Genomic DNA, 8340 nt, shown 5'->3' with positions numbered 1-8340 from the left:
AGAGGCAAAGCTACATATATATGAGCCTCCCCAAACTCTAATGTTGAAATGTAAATATAAGAATCTACAAGTTTCAGGTTACCTTGCATCAAAATCGAACTGAATTTTCTTCCCACAAGCTGGATCATGATTTTAAACTACTACGAGTCTTGGGTCACAAGGACAATCACAAGATGGAATGCACTTGATTTCCACAACCCAAATGACTCCGAGATGTGTTTTTTATTTTGAGAGGGTTTTTTCAACACTTTTTGTTTAGAGAGTGAGAGATAGCCACTATATTTCTCCACTATCTCAAGATAGTTTTTAGCATATTGCAGTTATGGAAAGTTATCAAAGTAACTCCCACAAACTGCATTCTTCAGTCGGATAAAGTTTTGCCTACATCAGCGATCCAAAACCACATTTAAAAACTAATATATCTAACTCGCACATAACCACATTTAAAAACCAATATCTCTAACTCGCACATAATGGACAAAATATTAATCTCATTATGGTAGCTTCATACGAGCAAATGAATCATGTGACCCACGAGTACATCTGTGAATCTAACCATGTTCCTGTTAGACATACATGGTAACTATAAACTAGAAATCAAGAATAACATCAAATAATTCCATGTCTCATTCTGCCCTAGACATATTTGGTTACGATAAGAATTAAGCATACTCAAATCCATCAAAAGTTATATTTGATCTCTTTTCTCTCTCTTTCTCCCATAAAAAAGGTATTCACAATTATGTCTGATTTCCAATGAAATGACATAACTGGTCGGTTGATGAATGCATATATATAATATAATCTAAAATTATCTTCTTCCTGTACATATATTCATTAGATTCGTATTCATCACTTTTCTAGATATGCTCTATAAGGCTGTATTATTTTATCACCATCGAAAATATGCTAAAGTTGTTGAAATTTTGGTGCCTCAAATTCGATCCACTGGAAAAAAATCCAAGATGGAGAAGCTCAACTCGAAGAGCATGTTGGAGGAGTCCGAAAACGTATGGTATAGTGGAACTCATAGCATACGGCCCAACGGTGGCGGGCCTGTAGGCCTGGCCCACAGCCCAGGCCGCAACAACGCACGTGGCCCAGGCCGCTGCAGCTCGCGGCCCAGGCGAGCGTGCAAGTGGGTGCGGCCCAAGCGAGCGTGTAGGCAGGCGCGGCCCAGCATGATTCAAATTTTATCGCGGTCCATGCGGCCGTCATGGATCGGCCCGATCCATGAAGCAAAAATCGCAGTCCATCAGGCTTGTTTGTGCGATCCAACAATCGAGGGGTGATCTAGGATTGTTTTGCACGATTTGAAGGCTACAGACACGAGCGGTGAAGATGCAACTGCTGGAAAGAGTAGATGAGTCCTTCTAAAGCACTCTTTTCGATCCAGGTTGGGTTTTATGTTTGTAAAAAGACCATGATGTCCCGTGAAGAGAGCAAAATGTATTGAGTTCGTAGTGAGTATTTTGAGGTGGTGGCTGAGAGCAACAAGAAGCATCTAGGGGCATTAGAAGACCCTAGATTGGTAGGCCTATGTCTCCTTGAGATTTTTTTATGAGAGCTTTTGTAAAGAGTGAGAGGTGAGGGCTTCTTGTTGAAAGAGAGAGATTTACGAGAGTTGAGAGTGTGTGATCTCCTCTTGTAATTATTTTCTTTCATAGTGAAGCCTTTGTATGCCCCGTGGAGGTAGATCTTGATCTAATCTATGTATTTGATTGTACCCTAATTTTATTTCTTCTTTCTTTCTACTGCAACAAGTGGTATCAAATCTCCAACAATTGGTACAGAGTCAGGTGGTACTAGAGCGTGCGGTTGCCCAGGTTGTAGCGATGGTGATCAAGATTGAAGAAGATGGAGAAGTCAGTCTCAATCAAGGTGAAAATCAATCGGTATGATGGAAAGAATAATTTCTTCTTATAACAAACGAGGGTGAAGGATGTGCTTATCCAACAGGGGTTGATCGATGCTCTCATATACGAGGAGAAGCTGACTACCATAGAGGTGAAGGATTGGAAGTGGCTACAGATGTAGGCGGTGAGCACGATCCGTTTGTACTTAGCGGATATACTGATCCATATGCTTGGTGAGACTTCTTTGACAGTGATGTGGACGAAGCTCGAGAAGATATACATGACGAAGTCATTCACCAATGCTCTCTTCCTCTAAAAGCAGTACTACCAGCTATGGATGAGTGAGAGATAGAGCATGCAGGAGCATTTCAACAATTTTCAGAAGATCCTCATCAATCTCCTCAGTGTTGGCGAGAAGATCGAGGAGAAGATCAGGGCGTTGATCTTGCTTTCATCACTTTCCTTTTCTTTTATGTCTTTGATAACCGCTCTTCTAGTGGAAAAGAATACCATCAAGATAGAAAATGTTACTTCTATACTACTTCAGAATGAGGTTCTCAAATGAAAGAACTGGACTTCAAGTTCAAATGATGACTCAGCTTTGGTGATGATTGGAGATGGTGGGGGTAGAAGACGAAGTGGCAAAGGATCGTAATGTGGGCAGTCTAAGTCCAGACTGAGGGACTTAAGCAAGATCAGATGCTATCGTGTGATGAGTTGAGATGTCGAGTCAGAGATTGCTCGCAGCTCAGAGATCGGACGAAGGCTACTATGGTGATGGTGAGTAGCGATACAGAAGACAGTGATGATGTTCTTCTGGTGACTGATGAGGTATCTACTTCTTTTTCTTAGTGAATTTTAGATTCTGCTTGTTCATATCCTGTGTATTGCAGAGAGGAGCTGTTTGATTTTCTAAAGAGTAGTAAGGGCATTGTTCATCTGTTGGATGGATCGAGCTGTGAGATCAAAGGTAGTGGAATGATCAGCTTACAGACGCATGATGGAGTAGTGAAGAAGTTGGATGAGATCCGATACATACGCAGCTTTAGGAATAATCTAATTTTACTGAGCAGACTGGATTCAAGCGGCTACAGATAGAGAGTTGATGATGGAATCCTGAAGGTCATGCGCGGCAGTAGGGTTGTGACGAAGAAAAAAAGTATAGAGGATACTACCTCTTGGCAGGAAGCTTAGCACGAGGTGGAGCTTCAGGAGCCAGTGGGAGTCCAGTGCGAGGTAAAGCTCCAGAAGCAAATGGATCGGGCACGAGACGAAAGATTCGGAAGGATGACAGACGATATTGTAAGGTGAAGTTTCTATTACTGTAGGAGGCTATCCGAGCAGGTCTCAGAACAGGAGGGTCACAGCACACGATAGAGATAGGATCAAATGGCATGGCTCGACTCTCATGTTTGTCCATCCATAAGTAGTAGACATTTGCCCCAGGACATGAGGACGAGATCATTCAGAAGCTCTCAAAGTTAGGCAGAGGTCAAATATCGAGTCGAGGTAGAGATTGTTGAAATTTTAGCATCTCGAATTCGATCTATTGAAGAAAAACCCAAGAGCAAGAAGCCGAGCTTGAAAAGCACGTCACGAGGAGCCCGAAAAAGTGTGGTACAATGGGACCCATAGTGCACAGCCTAGCGGGGCCTGCAACATGCAAGCTTAAAGGCGAGCCCATAGGCCTGGCCCATGGCCCAGGCCACAGCAGCGTGCTGGGCCAGTGTGCGGGCGTGCAGGCCCGCGCGGCCCAGGTGAGTGCGTTGGCGGCGCAGCCCAGTGTGAGCGCACGCAAGCCCGATTCAAATTTTGTCGCAGTCCATGATGGACCACATGAGATTTCATGATCCACGAGGCTGCCGTGGACCGGCCTGATCCATGAAGCAAAAATCGCGGTCCATGAGGTGATCTAGGCCTAAGCTTGAAACTGTTTTGCGTGATCTACGAATGCGAGCGGTGAAGATCCAACTACTGGAAAGAGTAGATGAGTCATTCTAAAGCACTCTTTTCGATCCAGGTTGGGTTTTATGCCTGTAAAAAGGCCCTGATGGCTTGTGAAGAGAGCAGAATGTACTGAGTCCACAGTGAGTATTTTGAGGTGATGGCTGAGAGCAACAGAAAGCATCTAGGGGCATTAGAAGACCATGGATTGGCAGGCTTGAGTCTTCTTGGGATTTTTTTGTGAGAACTTTTGTAAGGGATGAGAGGTGAGAGCTTCTTGTTAAAAGAAAGAGGTTTATGAGAGTTGAGAGTATATGATCTCTTCTTATAATTATTTTCTTTCATAGTGAAGCTTTTGCATGCCCTATGGAGGTAGATCTTGGTCTAATCCACGTATTTGATTATGTCCTAATTTTTTTTCTTTCTTTCTACTGCAACAAGTGGTACCAGATTTTCAACAAAAATAGCAAATATTAGCTCATCACATCAGAATATAGTCAAAAGTATCTAAGGGCAACAATGAGGCTCTGTTAATAATCAAGTCTTGAGGAATCCACACAGTGAGAAAGCAGTAGGGCTGGAAGTGGGCTCGGGCTGGCCTAAGGCCCATCGGGCCGTACCGGCTTTGGACCGAGTTTTGGGTTCAGCCCGAAACCATTCAGGCCAGGCTCGGGCCAAAAAAATAGGATCCGTTTTACTTTTGGGCCGGGCTCGGGTCTATCTTGAGCCCGGCCCGAACCCGATCCGAGCCCGAGTCCGAAGTTTAGCCTGATTATGAGCTCAAATTTTAAGAGCTTCATTCCATCCTTCAATATTCAATCTCCCTTCCGAAGTTCCAAGTCCCAATTTTTCCAGATGCCCTGGACCCGTCCGACGTTCATCGATCATTGCCATCCTCACTCCCGATCCTCCCTGCTCTCCCACCAACCGTCGGTCTCTGCCGTCACTCTCCTCCCAGTCTTTAGCGGCATCAAGCTCCCCTCTCCAATCTCCCACAGGTGCTCTTCTTTCCACAGTTCTGTTGGGAATAGTGTCCCAAAGCCAATCGTCAGCCTGTTGACGGTTGTGCTCTTTTTGTATTAGTACATGAATTATAAATAAATAAAAATTATTTTGGTATTTTTTCATCATAAATATTTCATCTTCTAATGAACTCCTGTGTTGTGGTGAAGTCCTTAGGACTATTTAGACTCGACAAAGGAGGATTTGTCGCTTAGTCCTTAAACATGTTCGCGACCAAATGATACGTTGTTACCAAGGACAACAACGTTTATCGAGCATAGGTCGTTGTGTGCCATATGGGTTGGTTGTCCTCATAACCAAAGAGTGTGGAGACACTCCTATGGCATACAGGTGAGATGTAATGGTACATCTGCACTGAACGTGACCAACTCCGGAGCTATTTCTGCTGTCAAGATTTGCTCCGATGGGATATGGGTATAAATGTCCCTCTGACCTGAGACCGCCACGGTGACTTGCAAGCAACTCACTGCACTTAGGCACTGGACTACCTGAATTTCTAATTCAGTGACGGAAGGCTGCTGGGTGTAGTCAAGTACTTGACTTGTCGGTGCGTGTGTCAAGATGGGATTGACCACTCCAGTTTAGGAGCTGTGTACAGTCGCGTTTCAATTTAGCAAAACCTTGGCCAGGGTAGTCATAGTGAGGAGTCACAGGACTAATTGAGTTGAGCACGATTCGGATGATCTCATCAGGGTTGACAGTTTAACCCTGAGTCGTCCTAAACACAGGGGTCAAAAGAGATGAATTATACGGTAACCATATTCACGTAGGTTCTGAATGTTGCGATTGCAATTATTCGACCTATCCGATCGTCGGGTACCATTGCTAGATGGTCACTTCGATTAGTACAGGAATTGGTTCCTGTGCTACCGGCTTAGGTTCGAACCTGCGGGGTCACACACATTAGAGGTTCCTTTCTGATCTGATGGCTGATTATGAGTCTTATCTGTCTGGGACTCTATGATTGAGAATTAAAATTCTCTGATCATGAGTTTCACACATTTTGGGTACCGGGGTCAAAATTTTGAATTTCAAATTTTGAATTTGAAATTTGAATTCTTTGATCAGGGTTTCATATCGATGGTCTCTGATGCCTAATTGCCCATCAGATTTGGACTCAATATTTATGAGAGATTTAATTAGTGATTTGATCGTTAATTAACTCAATTTGATTGAGTAATTATTTTTGGATCAAGTCCAATTGAATTGGATTCAGTTTGGATTGATCCGATTAGGTTAAATGTTGACCTAATCGCTAAGGTGGTTTAGTCCCTGATTTGATCAGGGGTTAGGTTTAGTTAATTCCTGATTTGATTAGGATTTTATTGAGCCTAATTAAGCCTAATTATGTTGGGTTTAATCTATTCTAATTGTGCTTAACCTATTTAGATTAGGTTGGCTCAATTTGAATCAAACCACCTTGTTTTAAATTCCCTGCGACACCCAACTTCCTTGCACCCATTTGAATTCACGAGAAAAAACTTCTCGTGAAATTTTTCTCACGCAAAACCCTTCCCCACGCCCTCATTTGTACGCCATTTGGATGAATAAAATAATTAGTTAGCCATTCAAATTCAAAGCATGTTTGAATTTGAATAGATAACTTATCACTTGCCCCTTCATCCTTATCCATTTTGTGCGCCACATTAGTTACACGAGAAAAGATTTCTCGTGAAACATTTTCCACGCACAAAGAGCCATGTCCTTTCTCTTCTCACGCCCAAAAGGATAGGGATAAGTTGGTTTTCGTTTGAATTCAAATTTGATTTGAATTCAAATGTGTAACCTCTTGTCTTTATCCTCTCACGCGGATAAGACACGTTCGACGCTGTTTTAAAAATGGAAGAAAGGTGGGGCGTGCGCAGAAAAATTAAGAGAAAGAAAGTGGGGCGTGAGGAAGGCTTGTGTGTGAGGTGAAGGTCCAAAACCTTCCGAGAGAAAAAGAAAGAAAAGAGAGAACATTGGGCGCAGGGTTTTTGGTGTGTACCCTAGGGTTTCTACCTAGGGATCGAAAAGTGAGATTGGTGTGCCACGAGTGTCGTGAGTCCACCAAATTTCAGAGAGAGATTCGTCAGCCTCTCAAGCAATTATGCAGATGATCCAGAGTATCCGAGAAGTCGGCACACATCGATCGAAGGAGTTCGATCAACATCTGCCATCAAAAGGGTGAAATCACGAACTAGCATTCGTTTGGAGCTGATCAGACGGGAGCTTCATGTGGACGATCTGCAGAGGCCAGACATTTGTGTGGCTGTGATGTGACGATCAGAGCCCCCTGACGGTGATCAGATTGCGGTGATCAACTACCCGCAAAAGGTGATGTATTCTGAACACAGTACTGTAAAAGATTTACTGATTCAAATTTGAATTTCAAATTTAAATGCATGCTGTTGTATCATATTTAGATCCTAGTGTAGGGTTAATTAGTATTAATTAATGAGATTAATTAATAATTCCACTGTAAAATAGTAATTTTGAAAAAGTTTTAAAATTACCATTTTGCCCCTGCACAAAATTTTTGCTACAAGTTCCACCTCTGTCGTGCCTGTTCTCCCTGGATCGCCGCTCCCTCGGGCCTCGACGGTCACTCCCAAACCCCCTTCTTCCTCCGACTGCTGCTCCCAAGCCCTCGTCTCCCTTCGACCGTCGCTCTCTCGAGCCTCGACTGTCGCTCCCAAGCCCCTGTCTTCCTCTAACCGTCGCTCCCAAACCCCACTACCTAGTGTACCTCGATCGCCTCGATCTCTCTTAGAGAGTCCGACAAGCTCTTCGACAATGTTGGGAGGCCTGTGGCCGGTCTCGCCGCCTGCACCAGTCTCGACTGTAGTCGCTACCACCTGGCTCCTTACTGTCCATGCCCACGTCCTTGAGATGGGCATGATCTTCACTGAAATCGATGGCGCCACCCAGGCCAAGCTCGAGCTCCAAGAGCCAGAGGTCATCGTCATCGCCGTCGACCTAGCGGGCATCATCGTCGTCGTGACTAGCCACCGAAATGGGTTAGGGTTTATAAGGCTTTAGATTTTTTTTTTAATCTTTTAACAGGGAATCGGGAGATGTTGGCAGTGGGCTTTAAATCTTTTTTTTAAAGTTTTTTAACAAGGAATTGGGACATGCTGGCCCAATCTGTTCGGATCAGGCTTGGGCCTGGGCTCAGGTCTGGGTCTTTTAAAAATTTTCGGGCCTAAGCCCGGCCCGAAGCCCGATAAAAAATTTCGAGCTGGGCTTGGGCTGGGGTCAGGCCCGGTCCGGCCCGGCCCACTTCCAGCCCTAGAAAGCAGAGATTTGGTGAATTCAATTTTCAATAATTCTCTTTTTTGATATAAATCTTCAATGATTCTCACTTTTCTCATATATCACATATGTATATGTAGTATGAAACATGTGCTGCTGTATATTTTCTTCTTTAAGGAGTGTATGTCAAATCTTATATCAATACTATATAAATCTCGATCTAGATATTTTCTTCGCATTCACCTAGAGTTCTCTTTAAGCCCATTTATTAATATATCTCTTA

Source organism: Elaeis guineensis, chromosome 12 (genome assembly GCF_000442705.2).
Source record: "Elaeis guineensis isolate ETL-2024a chromosome 12, EG11, whole genome shotgun sequence".
Lineage (NCBI taxonomy): Eukaryota > Viridiplantae > Streptophyta > Magnoliopsida > Arecales > Arecaceae > Elaeis > Elaeis guineensis.
The sequence above is the reverse complement of the archived record's forward strand: the minus strand, read 5'-3'. Positions refer to the sequence as shown.